Here is an 18,836-nt window from a genome sequence, read left to right as displayed (position 1 = left end):
TATATATATACGTATATGTATGAGTATGTGTGTATGTGTTTGTGTGTATGTGAGTGTGTGTCTTGTGCGTGTGTGCGTGTGTGTGTGTGCATATGTGCATGGGCCCGAACATACGTGTGTGTATACGTACATGTTATTCTTACATAAGAATGATATTATTATAACTTAACATAAAAACAAACATTAACTCACGTTCCCGTTCATGAAACAGCTTTGGTTGAAAATCTCAACCGAAACTGTCCAACGAACTGGATGTCTTTGCATCTTTATTATTAAAGCATATTACTCGACTTCCCGTATTCGTGTTCTATAATTTCCACCTTGCTTCACATGTATGCGCATACCCTGGTGTATATATATATATATATATATATACATCCTTAAATGTATATATTCATTTAGTCCTGCTGTGAAGTTAGACTACTGATATATTTGTTGGTGTATGTATAGTGATAATAAAATTGCGTCAGTAGAAAATCCTGGTAAATTATGCAATACGAATACCAAAAGGAGTGGATGCAATGTAAATATATATGAGATAGACGAGTACTTACATATGAAGCATCCGAGTGATAATCTACAATGGCCAACAAATTCTAATCTTTTTTTCCTGCCGACCTAAGTTTGAGACCTGTTTTGGGGTAATTTGAGGTCACGGAATTTTAAAATGGCAACAGTTTCTTCTATCACGTCTTGTTTATTTCTATGGGCTGGTCCATATTGGCCCCACCCGTAGCTCCATGTTTCAAATGTTTGAATTCCCCTGACCTCTTTTTTTTATATATGTGGGTGTTTTACAGTACTAAATGAAATAATGAACGTTAGTGACATTGTGAAAATATCCTGCTTGGCTTGCTTAAAGATTAAATTTGGTGATCAGGATGAATCGTGGGCCCGCACAATATATGTAAACACTATATGTCGAAAATCTAAGCCAATAGATCAAAGGGCACAAGGAAGCAACTAACATTCGGCATTCCTATGATATGGTGGAAGCCAAAGAACCATGTAAACGGTTGTTACTTTTTTTCTCACAAAGACTTCCTGTTATTGTAAGAGGACGTGACAGTAAAGAAGTTACCTAAATCTGGATTCAGCAATTCATCCAGTGCTTCACTCAGATGAAATACTAGTAACTCTTTTCAAGGATTTACCTTCACTGCAAGGTGAAAGTGATATATGTGAAGTAGATATAAACCATGAAGATGACAGTGATATAGACGTAATGATTTAGTAAGAGACCTAGAACTGTCAAACGAGTTATCAGAACTATTTCCTTCTAGACTTAAAAAGAAGATTTTGTTGCAGAAAGAAAATAACGTGACTTTTTATCAGAACAAGGAAAAAGATCTCTTGGCTTTCTTTACAACTGGAAAAGATTTTGTTTACTCTTAAACATGATGGGTGTTGAACAGTATGATCCTAGTGAACGGAGATTCTTTATAGATAATTCAAAGAAGAGTCTAAAATGTGCATTACTTTCTAATGGAAACTTGCTTGGTGCCCCTCCCATTGGTCAGTCTATGCACTTAAAAAAGAATTATGATGACGTAAAAGTTGTATTAGATTTACTTAAATATGACGAACTCAAATGGGTCATATGTGTGGATCTAAAATGGTCTATTTTTTACTTGGCCAACAAGGAAGGTATTCAAAATATTATGTTTCCTGTGTTTATGGGGGAACCAAGCGAGAGACAAAATATTGGAAACAGAAACTCTGGCTAGTTAGGAAAAGTTTAAAGTTTGACTATTGAGGAGAAGAATTTCATACACCAACCACTTGTTGAGCGAGAGAAAATCACCTTTCCACTCCTTGACTAACTTGGACTAATGATGTAATTTGTCAAAGCACTTAATGTGGAAGGTAACTGTGTCAAATTCATATGTACAACATTTCCTGGCCTAAGTTATGATAAATAACGGCTGGTATTTTTTATGTGCCCCAAATCAAAAAGTTAATGGAATGCCAGAATTTCTTGACGGCTGACAAAGAAAAAAAGAACATGTGTTTTATTTGTGACTATTGTGAAAGGATTTGGTGGAGACATTACTTGATAGCTTTCGTATTTTAGACTGCAACATGATCTAGTCATCTCGACGAATTTCCTGCTAACCTCGGAAACGGTAAGCGTTTTCATCAAACAATCAAGATTATAGAGGATACATATCAAGCCCAATGGAACACACACATGACGCCAGACTACTGTTGGACAATTCAAAGAGACCGGGTAGATATGAAATACTCCACATGCTCTCGCAAGCGAAAATTTGTTCCATGAATATGAAGGTATATGTATGATGGTTTGCGCTTTATACATCATATGAGAAAATTAACAGTATGTATTTAGTAAAAGGTGAAGTTATCTTACATTTCATACTCTATTGACATTTGTAACTTATGGTTTTAACTTATAAGACTTGGGAAACTATCCTGACCAAGTACATTATATATACAACACATCATAATATAGGAGTATGCCATAGAAAGAAAACCTGATGTGTAGGGGAAAATTGATGCCATATTTGAAATCGACATTCTCAAAATTAACTCAAGACAACCACAAAACCGAAGTAACTAAAAAGTGTGTTGACCAGTCATATCATTATGAAAAAGTTTTTAAACATTTAAATATCATATCAACATTTAGGAATAATATTGCAATAAGAAAATATTGCTCAGGCTGAGAGTAAACATAATTCGGTTCACTCTTCTCGGCTTCATAACTTTTTCGTTTTCATAAATACAGAATCACCTTTTTACCTGGATTTTCCCAAGCAACGTCGAAATGGATATTGTCCTACAAAATCTACATCCTCAACTTAAAGATACAACGGATTATTTTAATGATCGTTAACCAAATGCCTTACTTCGTAGGCTTTCTGGTTTTCGGCCATTCCTGGAATCACCAGTAACTGATTTTCCCCCAAAGTTTTCTAAGCAAAGCTAAAATTTAATTTCACAGTCAGTCATACTCGCAAATGCAAAATCATATTTTGAACGACCAATTATTGTTCATAAATTTATGCTCAGAACTAAAGACACAATAAATAAATTTACTTATTCAACTTACTTTCCTACTATGAAACTTGACTCATGTCTTACTCCAAACTCTCGCACACATTCACGCACATATACACATACACATGCACACACATATATGTATATGTGACTTTTAATGCATTCTTGTGTATTATGCATGCTAGTATCTACAATTGCTATTAGATTAATAGAAGGAATGGAGAACGTACACTGCATTGACTAAATTAATGTACAGCTTTTTTTTTAACCTGAGTAGATTAGTCTCTTTTGGCTCATGTAAATGAAGAGAAATGAAGAGAAACAGTAAAGTGCTGATCGCTACGAGAATGTTTTTTAAACTTCTATTGTTACTACATACGTCTTGCAGTCTAATTCTGAAATGGACTTTCATGAAATGAATTAAATAATATTTATTTGACTATTCAAACATTGAAGCTAGAATATAGTCAATGTCGATATAACTTTATCAGTGGATGTTTCCAACACAGTTATGAATTCTAGTTTGTTTGATTGTTTTTGTTTTTTGTTTTTTTGATTTTTCTCAAAACATTTCCAGGTGTGTGTGTTTTACTTCCAAGTAACGATGTTTACATTGTAGTCGATCATGAAAAGGAGCTTTGTAATATATTAAATCTAAACATATTGGTATACTCGACACGCTAGCGATTTCTAAAAAGAATGAAGTAAGAGGTACATGATCACCCCGACTAGAATTTGTAAGAAATGTGTAATAAGCAAACAAGATTAATATGAATTATATGCTTCCTTTCCCTCCTACATTCCTACAATTCAATTTTCTAATTTCACCACGTGTGGTGAAGGAATTATTATCTCTTTCGAAACAGCTGTCATCACTAAAAGAAATTATGTCTATTTGAGAAGTTCCAGCTGTGATTACATGAGAATCTACTTCAAACTATTTATGATAACCTAGACGTACTTAATTCTGAATAGATATTTCTTCGACACCAAAGGATTATAAATAAAAATGCAGCAGCTTGAAACGATGGTCTACACCTTAAGGAATATATTGGAACACTTGTGGAATTGTTGGCTGCAAAAACTAAATTTAGTGGCCACTATGTGACATTATCATAAAGTAAATTTTCCTGCAAACAATTATTATTCTGTATGTCAACATTAAGAATGTGCTCCCTTTTCTCTCGATTCCTAAACTACTAACGTTCAATGAAAAATAAAGGAGAAAATACACGTTCCATTATTTCTTTTATATTTGATTAATTTAATATCTGATGAAATGTCTCAGTTCTTAAAATATTTAATTTATAAGACACCGGTTACATCATGCTGTCGAATTCCAGAAGAATGAAATTATCGCATACAAAATTACCACCAAAACGAAATTGTAAGTATTTCGTAATAAGTAAACGAAAACGTAAACATATAAATTCTAAGCATCCTTACCGCGTAATCCCGTAATTTTGCATTCAAATTTCTAATTCCACCTCATGGTGGTTGTGGTGTTGGTGGGAATTTTTCCCGTATAATACCTGCCATCAAAACGTGTAAATAGGCAGAGATCTGAGTGAAAGGTAATATGAAAGTACCACACAAAGTTATTTGTTGTCTGATTTGAACTGAGAAAATCAGGCAAGTCAAATAAATAAATGAAAGAAATCCTTATTAAATTTTTCTTTAAAAAAACGTTTCATTAATAAATAAGACTCTAGTTTTACAAAATATTACAGTAGCTATACAGGTTGTTTGTTGATTTACGTTCCTCATGTTGCCAAAGTAGCATCGTATATTCCTTGATGAATATTCTATCATCCCAGTGAGTTGCAATTAATTCATATTGTTAAAATTTGATACAAGTAAACCGTGGAATTCTATCGTAATAACATATCTGGAGGTATGTATAACTATAATAGCTTATAACAAATTCTTTCCCATCTGGCCTAGCATTCTTTCTCAAAAGGATATCTTAGATGTCCTCATAGAAACGTAAGTTACAAATGTAACATTTAAAGAGGACATCTCTTACAACAACAATGTGAATCGAATGATTGGTAGCAGACTTTATCAAAATAGCGACTTTTATATATAGTAAATTAACATGTAATTTACTACTAGCATCATACACTTTCAGATTTACACGGCTAAACTAATTAAAATGGATAAGTTAAAAATGGGTATACAGTCAGTTCTTCATTTTTCCCGACGAAGTGAATATATAATTAATATAATGAGTTCTGCAGCGTTGTTTTCGAACGCTCGACAGACAACTGTGTGCTTATTAATTTTCTCTTAAAAAATTGTTCTCCGTTGGTTCAAAACAATTCTGTTGTCTTTTCTTCCTATCATATATTTTATGTCTAATCAAACCGAATTGTTAAGCGTGTTTTCTATCAATCGTGTGGTGTATTTTGCAAATGTAATTTCCCGAGAAAACTAACTTGTTGCTTTTTTTAGTTTATTGCAAAGAGTATACGAGTTCCATCAACTAACAGCTTACGCTTATAGTGTTTAGCAATGAACTCATAAAATTAATATTGATTTAAATTTTAGCATAAGGCCAGCAATTTGGGGGTGGAAGTCCGTCGATTACAACAACCTCAGTACTTATTTTATCGATCTCGAAAGCATGAATTTGAACTCAGAAGATAAAGACGGACGAAATTCCGCTAATACTGTGCTAACGATTCTGCCAGTACACGCTCTTACTCATGAAATTAGTATTGACTTTTAACATATGTAAACCCCCAAAATAACGAGCAAACAGTATTTCCTCTGTCTTCAGGTTCTGAGTTCAAATGCCACCGAGATCGACTTTGCTTTTCATCATTCGAGTTCGATCAAATAACTGCCATTTCGGCAACGGGGTCGATGTAATCAACTTCCCCCACCACCGATATTGCTGTCCTTGTGTCAAAATTTGGAATCAATATAAGTAAACCCACGCAGTAGGTATAAAACATATCGGTTTTGCCTTACTCTCAGTAGATAGCTGTGAAGCCGAAATGGGGTGACATCAGAGTTGTCTATATATCTTGACCAATCGCGATGAAGCAAGCAAGTAATTCAATTTACACAAATAGAATATTGATGCATGAGAGAACCGAGCTACAAATTTGCATAATTTAATGTGTAATATAAGTGACCGGTTAAAGAACTCACTCGCTACAATATCAAGATTAGATATAATATGTTTATAACTACATAGTATTATACAAAAGTTTCAAATTTGTCTATTTTCCCGCCATTTGAAAAGCACGTTTAGAAGTAATAAAGTATGAACATTAACAATATAAATATTGTAATATAGACCTTTCAATGAAGGTGAGAATTTAGGCAAAATATGTAAACCGATGGCAATAAAATAAGACGCAAAGAAAACATTATCGCCGTACGTAGGTTGTTTAATGCTTCTAAAATAGTTCAACCAACCTTCCCTTAGAAGAGCGAAAGAACTCAAGAATTGGGAAAACCTATTATTGGCGAGTCATTATTTTGTATTTCTAATCTGAAATTACTAAAATAATACTCAAACTTTAACAATTATTATTTTCTGTTTCATAATTTCTTTATGATTGTGAAAGAGTGCAACGATTTTCATTTAGAGAATTATCTCACGACCAAAATGTTTCATCATTCGAGAGAAAAATACTGATCAAAACAAAACGCACACAAAATACTGCCGACAAATCTGGAAAAGACTTGGTACCATTACGTCTCCTCAACTGAGTATAATCTTTACCATAATTTCAGCGATAAGAACCTATGCTCATTATGACGGATGATAGGATGTGGAAAATTAGAATAAATCACGGAATTATTTTCTTAGTTTAATTTCTTCGTTTGAAAATATTATAGACAAAAATGCTATATTACAGAAAAAAAAAGCTTTATTATCAACTTACTTAATGCAGAGAGAGAGAGAGAGAGAGAGAGCAATAATTAGTCGTTAAACAAAAGACATTATAAATTAATATTAATTCAAATGTTTCAGGAGCAGGCAGAGGTGACAACAGCGGATATGCCTGCTTTATATTAAACATATGCAGTAAAGTTTAAATTTCAGCTTATTTACCGAGGTAGTCGATAAAAGTTATGGTTTAATATGTCCCTTCACCACCTAATTATTTCTAATTAGATTTCAGTGGCCACAGCATAGAAGCTAACTTAATGATAGGAACTTAATTTGACTCTTAAATTTTCATATGATTGTATGAAATGATGATTGCCCATAATAATTATTTCCTTTATGTAACCTGCATTAAAATACAAATGCCGCTTGATAATTGTCTTCGTTCGTAATTCGTATAATGTATGAAAAGATTTCAGTAGTTAAAAACAATGGAAGCTCATCAAGGTCCACAATTACACAATACAAACAATTACTGGAATCAAGGAAAATTACATTATTACAATAAAATGAAGAATATGTATACACATACACATACACACCGGTATGTATGTATGTATGTATGTGTGTATACAAAGATGGGGAGAGAAAGAAAGAAAAATGGAGTGAGAGAGATGTTTATGTCCATTTCGATTAAATTCTTGTTATTGTGATACTCATAATCTTCCATACAACCACTTCATGCTTCGTTTATTGAGGTGTACACACAAACAAATATCATATAATATATATATATGTGTGTGTGTGTGTGTGTGTGTGTGTATGTATGTGTGTGTGTGTGTGTGGTTGTGTGTCTGAGTGTGTGTACTGTAGCCTAACAAATTTGAAAACTGGGCAAATGATTTTTCACATATAGGACAATAGTGTATCCCCGTTCGTTACATATTTATTTAATAGCAAATATATAAACAAACATTATTTACAGTTGACGGATTTTTGTCCTCATCTTGTTTCTTGTTAACACAGCGTTTCGGCTGATACACTCTCCAGCCTTCATCAGGTATCTTGGGGAATTTTCGAACCTAAGTTCTCATTCCTAAGGTATTTTTCGATATTATTATTGTTGTTGTTGTTGTTGTTGTTGTTGTTGTTATTATTATTATTATTATTATTATTATTATTATTATTATTATTATTATTATTATTCAGGTCACTGCTTGCAATTGACCTCAGAAACATGGTAGCCAACGCTCTTAACCACTACGCCATATGCCCATAGTGGTTAAGAGCGTGGGCTACTAACTCCAAGATTCTGAATTCAATTCCAAAATAATAACAACATCGAAAAATACCTTAGGAATGAGAACCCAGGTTCGAAATTTCCCCAAGACAACCGAGGAAGGCTGGAAGGTTTATCAGCCGAAACGTTGTGTCAACAACAAACAAGATGAGGACAAATATCTGTCAAATGTAAACAATGTAAATAATGTACATAATTCCTCATCTCTTAAATATAGAAGTGTATAAACAAACATATTTAACGTATTTACTGATTGAGTTTCATGTCCAATTTTGTATACTCAAAATTATACAGGTGTATGCATGTGAGTGTGTGTGTATGTGTAAATGTGCATGTGCGTATTAGCGTGCCTGTGTGTCTGAGTGTGTAGACACTTAATTTATTCAATGGTATAAAGAGTTTCCTTTCCAGAAACAAACAAGCTGTTCAATATAAATGAATAAAACGAAAGATGATGCATAAATCTCTTCTTATTCGATTGTAATGGTTGCCCGGAGACTTTATTAAGAGAGCTTGTGATTTCAAGAAACTTAAAGCGTAAAAATTCTCTCCAGCAAATCGGAGTTAACATTTTCGATGCTTATTTTTTGTTATTAATATTCAAAATGATTTACTAAAAATTTTACATCTATAATATCAATGTCTGTGTTTCCCTTATATGTTATGGCAATTTAAATGAAAAATGTTACAAAATTTTATTCATTTTGTTTACGATATGCGCCATTCTGTTAGATATCAGTGATATATACATCGAAATATCCATAGATATTCTATTATTGCTGCAATCGATTCTCATTGAAATATCATGTAAGAGGGAATTATCCAATGCTGGAATTATCTACCAATTGACAAGAGACTCTTTGGGACTGTCACTAGAAATCAAGATTGCAAAATTTCTAAACCGCGTCAACCTTGCAAAGCGTTTTAAACTTAATCATGTGATCATCCTCAGCCAATGAAATTGAACTATATATCCCCTATACAAACAATAATTTGCACTATAGCTTTTGAAAATAAAAGAAATTTCTGAAACCGGTGTAGGCTTTAAAAATGTTTATATAAAATATGTCTAAACGAATCCTAGTACATTTTCAACTTTATATATATATATATATATATATATATAAAGTGGTGTACTCCGAAAGAACAAGGTGATGTAATCCGGTGGTAGAAAGAAATCCATGAATTAGGTAAAGAAAAGCCAGTCCGAAGGACGGCGCTCCGTGTAAGCAATGCAGTAAACAGTTGGTTAAAAACGAATAAAAACAAGAAAAAACAACAACGTGAGGACGTAATACATGCAAAATATAAATAATACACAGAAGGAAGGAGTGGTTGTTTTACCTTTCGAGCATAGCTCCTAATCAGAAAGTCCAAAAGAAAAGGGAGAAGTAGGGAAACAATCGCCAACAGTCTACGTGGAGTTACATTTTTGAAATGGCAGGAAGTACATGGAGAAAGAGAAAGTGCTTCCTGGGAGAGGAGAGTGTGATGAATGGTTGATATCCGTGTGTGCGCGCGTGTGTGTGTGAAGTGTGTGTAAATGGATGTGTGTGTGTGTTGGCATGTGTACCTAGACAGAGTGGAATGTTTGTATGTGAGTATGCATGAACATATGTATGGGTGCGTGTGTGAGTCTCAGTCTCTCTGTACCATTATGCATACATATATATATATATGTGTGTGTGTGTGTGTGTGTGTTTGTGTATGTGTGTGTGTGTGTGTATGTGTGTGTGTGTGTGTGTGTGTATACATATGTATAATATAGTGATTTTTATTCCCAGTATTGTCAGGAGACGGTGTATCTGAAAGTGATTCTTCCATACTCCAAGAAGACATAATAGGTTCCGTTTCTATCATTCCTTGTCAGTCGATACAGGTGTAGCCATTGATATAGATGATTATATTTCATTAATAAATAGTAATATATGTTCTACTCAGGTTATATATGTTTTGTTGATAATATCCTTTTTGAAAATCGCATGATTACCAAATCTCAGTATAACGCTCAGAAACAAATAAGTATTCAGTTGACAACAGAGCTCGTAATATACAAGATACCCAAGGTGTTAACGAAACTAAAGCACGTTTGATCATAGGTTTGGTCAATTAAGTTTGATCTTATGCCAAATAACTACATCAAAAGTAGAAACAGGACCTGTATAATCATTTAGCATTATACTTTAACCAGGTTTTTAAAACGCATATACATCATGTTGGCTGCCCAGCAAACTGCATCTAACTTCTTTAGAAAAATACTGTTTGTTTTACGATTAACTGGAGAAATTATTCTTGTAGTTTTAAGTTATTTACCTTACGAAGAAAATTGCCATTGATACGAGTTGAACATCCTGATTCTCATTTCACTTTCATTAAATTTTAGCAACAGCATACATAATCACACGTTGGTCCCAAATATAAGAAGACTGTTTTACGTTTATCGGAAATCCAGTTCCACATAATAGACACTGCTGGTGTTGATAAAAAGCAATAAAACTTTTAATACTCCTTTCTATCAAAATGTCAAATTCTGTTGATAAGTGACAAGACGATTGTAAAAAGGTCATCAAAGTTGACGTAATATTAAATGATTTTATTGAATAGTGAAACAAATAAATTTCCTTCCCAATGTTATAGCTTGAATTAAAAATCTAAAATATCTTTTACGATATTAGCCCCATCAGATAAAGACATGACATCAATCTCAATGAGTACTGACTAGCATTTCCAGAACTTGGAGACGAGGCGGATCTAGTTCACTCCAACATTACAATTATTACAAAAGAAGGCATTTAAGTTACACATCGCTGTTGGGCAATAATGCAACAAACACTTAAACAATATTAAACAAAACTTCCTTCTTCAATTACAGAACATCATATATCAACAGGAATAATTTTAACTGTGAACACAAAGTGTCCTCAAGTGTCAACTTGTCACACACTACTGGGGATCAATTTAATATAGTGGCTAATTTATTACCTTATTCTGCAAATTGTAAATTTGTTTTGGTTTGCGAAATGGAATTGTTACCGGTAGTTGATGCTTATTCTTTTCTCCTCACTTTCAGGTTTCCAGGATGTTTCTCTCTGTACATAAAACAGATTGCATTCACTGTTTAGCAGCAAAGATATTGCATGGTAAGATTTTATTTTGTGCTTTTTTTATGATTATCAAAATTATATTTGAATGTACAGAACACTTTTGAAGTGAATAAATATACAGTGATACAAAATTATTTGCGATGTCGAAAATATTGGGCTGTTTATTTATCTTTATATGATGCAAATAGCAAATATACATGTCCATTAATCGTATTAGGTTCGTTGTTATTGGTGTGCATATATTATAATCAATGTACTAAGCATATCCTAGATGTGAAACGGTCTGTGAAGACATTTTCTATACTGTATCAAGTATATATGCAACTCCATTTCTATTTTGAAATTTGCGACTTTGAAAATAATATACAATCATATAATAGGTCAATATTAGTCGTTCCGCACAACTGATCTCAGGATTTTATGGGTATTAAATAAATCGATCACAGTGCGATGGTGGATATATTTAGCCATGATCTTATTTCAATTTAAAATTTTAATGGTTCGAATGTTTAATTAAATAATGAAATTTGTTCAAACAGATCAGTTACATTTAACAAACTTCGTTTAAACATTATGTATATTTTCATTCCATATATATTTACTTTTATTACATACCTATGATTAAACATTGCTTTTTCTAGAAAAGAGAAATATAATGGTGGGTATGTATAAATACTAGTGTTTTATCACAGCCACGCATTAAATTTGTAGAAGAGTCATACAAATTTACGGAAAATTACTGTACAACTTTCTATTCAGAAAGATCCCATATACTGGAGGAATAGTAGATATACCACGATATTCACATATTAATATTGTTCTCAATTTTATGGGTAGCATAGATTAGCTTATTCTTCTGCAGGTATGTTATACATAACCGTTCTGATATTCGAATATAATAATCCGAAAACAGCAAACATTAATTTTCAGAATATCGTGGTGGAAATGTTTTTCGAATACTACTAAAACATGAATAAATTTAGAGGTTTATAGTGCCTAAATTCATTCCATTATATCCGGCAGTTATATGTGAAACTCTGTTCTAATTTAATACCTGAATATGAATGTGTGTATATTTACATATATATATATATATATATATATATATATATATATAATGTATGTATTATGTATGTATATATGTATGTTTGTATGTGTGGTGGATGCATGTGTGGTGGATGCATGTGTGGAGGTGTGGATGGGGATGAGTGTGTGGGATGCTGTAGTAGAGATTAATGACATTTTATATTTTAGCCGATCCTGTTTCTTGTTACACTGAGTTTCACCTGTAGATGCTCAGACATTTCGAAGTTTATTCTACCATCAGAGATCAATATTTTACAGTTTTATTAAGTGAAGCTCTATGCATCAGGCACCATGAATTTGTTTTCTCTCAAAATCAGACAGGGCACGTATTTTAACTTATATAGTTATAAAACATCTGCAAAAATAGAAAATATAAGGCTACATCGTGAAGTACAAGGCATACATACATCATGTCTATACTTACACACTGGAAACTTATAAATTTCTCATATTGGAAAGAGCCCCCTTCCCCCAAAGGAAAATGTGATGTTTCGATTATTTTGTCCACTCACTCTATATACATCTTTTTAACTTTTCACTTATTTCAGTCACAAGAATGCTGTCATACTGGAGCACCGTCTTAAGGAATTTTAGTCTAACGAATCGATCGCAATGTATATTTTCCTTAATTCGGATTTCTTTCAGTTTCTGCCAACCAAAATCCGCTCACAAGAATTTGATTGGCCCGAGTAGAGTATAGTAAGCCCATGATGTCACGTAGTGGGAATGAACCCGGAACTACTTGGTTGGGGAGAAAACTTCTTATCAGTCAACTATACCCGTATATACATACATACATACATACATACATGCCCTGAGATATGTAACACACTTCCTAAGTACTAATTTTGAGAAAACAGTCTTCGCAAATTCAGGAAGGAGAAAGCTAATTCAAAGACTACAGATCCAATTCATCACTGGAACTGTAAAAATTTGTAAAACTTTTCAGAAGTTTATCATTTAAATGTTTATGAGCATGTCTAGATATGCAGCTATATGCATGAGAATACCTACATAAAACAAAAACATACAATCTTCACATATACATACACACAGACAAAAGTAATCTGGCATGAAATCGTGAAATAAAACTGAAGAATGACGTATGTACATAATGCCCTGGTATCATATTTTTATAACGGTATGAAAGTGATATTTTTGTTTATACTACATTGTTATATATCTGGTAAGTTCCGTAATAAAATAGATATTAATCAAATAGATATACGATTGTAATACGTACTGGGTTCATTAATCTGAACTAAACAGAATGATACCCCATTATATCCTCAGTCATCTAAAACCTACTTGATATATGACACTCAGAATTCAAACCACTTTATTTAGATTTAACAAATACCTCCCATGTCTCTCTCTCCATTTCTCACTCTTTCCTTCCCTTCCACTCCCTCTCTCCTTTCCCATTTTCTCTCTCTTTCTCCCTCTCTCTCTCTCTCTCTCTCTCTCTCTCTCTCTCTCTCTCTCTCTCTCTCTCTCTCTCTCTCTCTCTCTGTTATTCTCCCTATCTCCCTCTTTCGCTTTCTAACTAATCACCGCAAAGGAATAATCTATTGCCAATTTGTACAGTGTATTAAGGTGGTGAGCTGGCAGAACCGTTTACACGCCAGCCAAAATGCTTGGCAGTATTTCACCCGTCTCTACGTTCTGAGTTCAAATGCCGCCGATGTCGACTTTGCTTTTCATCCGTTCGGGGCACTTGATAAAATAAGTGCCATTTGAGCACTGCGGCCGATGTAAACGACTTACTCCCTCAAAATAGCTCGCCTGTTCCAAAATTTGAAGCCAATATGTACAGTGCATTTCCAATTGAGAATCAAAAATGTCTTCCTTACACAAGATCAGCTGTTTCTCAGGAGAAAAATAAAAATAACTTATGTGCTAGTTTAGTAGATTTCGATGTAATGTAACTTATACAAACAAAATTTCACAGATAAAAACGACATTCGTTCCTTTGAAGAAAAATAAACGTAATGGCATTTTTAAAAACAATTCCGAGAAAATTAATTATGTAATCAAATATATATACATATATCGACGTTGTTGCGTGGACAAATGCAAAAAGATTTCTAACTAAACACTCATGTTTATTCAGCTCCACAATTCAACTCTGTAAAACATGTATATCATTACTATTTTTGAAATATCAGAATAAAATGCATGTTCAAGGAACCCGACGTTCAAACAGTCTTTCAACTAGCATTTATTTGGTATGGATATATATGTATAGTAAAATATAAAAGGGAGGAGGTGTATCTGATGGAATGTATTTGTGTTGTTTTTTTTTTGTGCGCAAGTTTCTCTTTAATGGAGGACAATTCAGCTTCTAACCTAAGAGGAAAACATATTTGTATTTAAGTATAGTCAACAAAATAGTCTGTATATACGCATACACACATACGCAGATGAAGATATATATGCATGTATACATATTCACGTGTATACAATATATGCATATATGCATGTACTTGCATATATAAAGATATATATGCATGTATACATATTCACGTGTATACAATATACATATACGCATATATGTGGATGTCCATATATATGATTAAATAGACGTTCGTATAGCGTATCACTTTTTCAAGAAAAACGGATATGTAATGCAGTTCTTTCTGAAAATTTGTATAAATTCAAAGAAGGCTAGAGAGTATTATTAATAATTCATAAATTTGATCCTGACGTACAAGAATTTTAAATTCTTAATGCCTTATTTTATTGTATTTTTCACTTTTAGTCTAGAAATATGCGAACACATTTGACGAAAAAATTAATATAAAATATTATATAGTGAAGAAGTAATGTTTATTGCTACTTAAGCATGACAGCTCTGTAGAAACCGAGGTTACTGGTATTTTTAACCCCAGGAAGATGCCAATACAGCTGGTTATTCGATGCAATCTGCACCCGATATATATTTCAAGTAGGAGAGTGAACGCCTACCGTTGAATAACCAGCTGGAGAGAGCGCTCTCCTGGTGTTAAAAATAGAAGTAACGTCGGTTCCTATGGAGCAGCAATGTTTAAGAGGCAATAAACATTACTTTTCAGTATAGTTTTAGCTTTCATCTCTTATAGTGATTTTCTAACTAGCTAATTTCATGATATTGTTATAATATTGAAATTTCGATATTGTAGGCGCAGGTATAGCTGTTTGGTTAAGAAGCTCAATTTGGAAACGCTTGCTTTCGGATTCAGGCACACTTCCGGTACCTTAGACATGTGTCTTCTTCTATAGCCCAGTATTGACCAATGTCTAGTGAATGAATTCGGTAGACGGCAATTGTGTGAAAGCCTTCGGTGAATACATGTGGCCGTTTGCGTTGTATTTGCCTCCCATAACCGTTTGAAAATCAGTGTTGGTTCCTGTACATCCACATAACATAAAGTTTCGACAAAACATATAGATATAATTAAGCACCAGTTTTTATGAAGAAAAAACTGTAGGAACATTTGACTGAACAGTTTAAGCTTTGCCCTAGTATGGTCGCAATCCAATAAATGAAATAAGTAATCGATGTATTCAAGAAGTAAATAAAAACATTATTTGTGTCTTTTCTAAATGTTCTGTATGTTTAGGTAATGTGACATAACTCGAAACAGAACAGCTGCATAGTAATGTAAAGTAGAAACCTGGAGACTAGACAAATTAAAAGTAATTAAAACATTCCAAATTTGCAACAGAGTAGTAGTAGTAGTAGTAGTAGTAGTAGTAGTAGTAGTAGTAGTAGTAGTAGTAGTAGTAGTAGTAGTAGTAGTAACAGCAGCGGCAGCAGCAGCAGAAACAATAGCAGTAGTACTGGAAGCAGGAGCAAAAAACACATGCATTACTAGTAACAACGATAGTACTTCCACTAGCAACACTAGTAACTGTAGTTGATTTGTAGTGAAAAAGCCGATTCTATATCTCTTATAGGTTACGCGAACTTTCACCATTCAACTGTTTGTTAAGATACCATAAAATTAACAGCAACAACGTTACACTTCGAAGATCTAATGTCTCCAGTATGTCTATTAGTCATCAGTAAAGAATCGATATTCTATATGATTAATTGTAGCTATAGATAGTTCAGATGAATACCACATTCATACAATGACGTGTTATCATGTTTAAAAAATGAAAGAACTTTGTTCATGCTCACACTGCTCTTAATTGCAATACATCTAATGCATGCTTGCATACAGTGTTTGTAAGTTACACATTTTTTTCATCACGTCACATACTGTTTCTTTAAATCGGTTACTATTTGTATTGCTGAAACAATGCTTTTAACCAAGACTGACGAAATCCAATTTAAAATCCTATTATTATATACATGTTATCTACTTTAAATTCCCATATTCACAGCAAGATACCTTTCTTCGTAATAATACTTTCTCCGGTGACATCGAAATTGTTCGGACTCCATACGTATTAAACCTATGCATACACAGCATTGGAAGAAATACCGGAATATATATGGATGATGAAATATTAATAGCTGAAGCAAAATTATTTTTAATATAATGAACAAAAGAAATCCAATATGTAAATATAAATGTCGATTTAATGTTGTGCATATATGTGTGTGTGTGTGGGCGAGCGCGTATATACATACACACACACACACACACACACACACACACACATATATATATATATATATATATATATATATATATATATATATATATGAATGTATGTATGTATACAAACATATATACATGTGCATATAGACACAAACATATATACATGCATATGTATATATATATATAAACATATATAGATAAAAATATATACATAAATATAAACACAAATGTAATGGGATATTTTGTTACTTAGATAGGACAATAATCCAAGGGATCATTTTGTTTTTAAAAGGAGACGTTATCAGTAATGTAAGCAAAATGACATACATAGCAGAAACCAAATTACTTTCCGGCAATGGTGCCTGCAGCGTCTCTCACTCAAATCACTCTTATACACTTAATCTGAAAGAGAAAATCCTATTTCCAGAACAGATCGCCAAATATATATGTATAAATATATTGTGTGTGCTTGTGTGCATGTGTGCATCTGCCTGTGTATGTGACACTGTGATTTCACGTATAAGAATGTAGAGCAATGAAATAATCTGTATTACACGTATTTAGCTCATATTTTCCTCTTATTCAGATGAGCTATATGCGTGTTTGTGCATGTCAGTGTATAATTATAAGTTTGTGTGTGTAGGTTGGCATGCATATGTATACAGCCACGCATATATATTGAAGACAGTTTTCTTTTCTTATTTACAATTTACGATACCGTAAAGGAAATATACCCCAACCGCAGATGACACCCGGTAGCCCAAACTGTGCCAGTGCTCTATTCAAGACTTCAACACACTAATCGACATATACCCATTAGTCCAAAAGTATTAAATATCTAAACCATCATCCGTGTTATGGAGGAAGGTGCCATTGATTAATGTGCAAGGAAGATGGAAAAAAATCGTATTAGACGTCTCATTCAATAGTATACCTATACTGAGCAGAAAAGAATACATGAGGTCACTCCTTTTGAAGACCAGCCAATCTATTTGCAGAATGTGATGGAAAGCTTGCAGTTTCTGACAAAAATAATGAGCAACCGAACAAGTCCGAACCACACAACACACTTAAACGGGAATTTAAATCACAGAATAACCCACCAACCAATAAACACATCAAAAGATTCAAAGAAGAGCTATGCAACATCGTCGGAGATTTATAATTTAGAAATAAAAACACAGAAGGAACGACCCGCACCAACAACAACTAAGGAAGCTAATCGGTGAGTTTGAGAAGGCCCCGGAAACACATGCACAAGCGGATAAAACCGGTAATATTTACGTTGTTGATTCTGACCTTTATGAGAATTTAATACGTAAGGGACTATGTGGTAAATATAGTCATGCACACGCTGATACACTAAATAGAATCAACGGAAGGGGTTTAGTAATAGTGAACTACCTAGATATAGACTAAAGGACTCAACCTTATGCACCAAGGAACCCCGGATATCGCTGGAAGAACATAAACCGAATTTTGTGAGTGCCTTATCAGTTAGACTAATCCTGCCTTCGAAATCGGACTCTGGAGGATATGTAAGATGATTAATAGATAGAATAATGCCAAAACTAAGATCTAAAAGCACCCTAACACTGTGGTCATATACACAGGCTGTAATCAGCTGGCTCAACGAACTCCAAATAAAAAAAACACAGTAAATTCATTCAACTTGACATCGAGGGATATTAAAGCATAACTGTCACCACTACTACATGAAACTGAAGATTGCATAATTTAATTATGGAATGTACTAGGTCAATCAGAATGGACATTTAATATTCTATCATTTCATTATATTATATTATATTATTATAAGATTGTAAATGAAACGTGAAAATGAAAGTTTGAATTTATTTGAATAACGTGTATATGTATATATATAT

General features: G+C 33.2%; 1 protein-coding gene across 2 annotated transcripts in view; it reads right to left on the bottom strand.

The window, feature by feature from the left end:
- The window catches only part of LOC106873250 (5-hydroxytryptamine receptor 1B), a 178,739-nt gene that overhangs the window by 75,084 nt on the left and 84,819 nt on the right, over nt 1-18,836 (bottom strand). The window contains exon 2 of one of the 2 annotated variants that reach the window (XM_014920534.1): nt 11,151-11,257. The exons of the other annotated variant lie outside the window; for it this stretch is intronic. The gene's annotated coding sequence lies outside the window, so the exon portion shown is untranslated. The remainder of the gene's footprint in view (nt 1-11,150; nt 11,258-18,836) is intronic. 2 annotated transcript variants of the gene reach the window in all.

This window comes from Octopus bimaculoides, chromosome 9 (assembly GCF_001194135.2).
Source record: "Octopus bimaculoides isolate UCB-OBI-ISO-001 chromosome 9, ASM119413v2, whole genome shotgun sequence".
In the NCBI taxonomy this organism is placed as follows: domain Eukaryota; kingdom Metazoa; phylum Mollusca; class Cephalopoda; order Octopoda; family Octopodidae; genus Octopus; species Octopus bimaculoides.
Note: the sequence above shows the minus strand (reverse complement) of the source record. Positions and strands in the feature narration are given on the sequence as shown.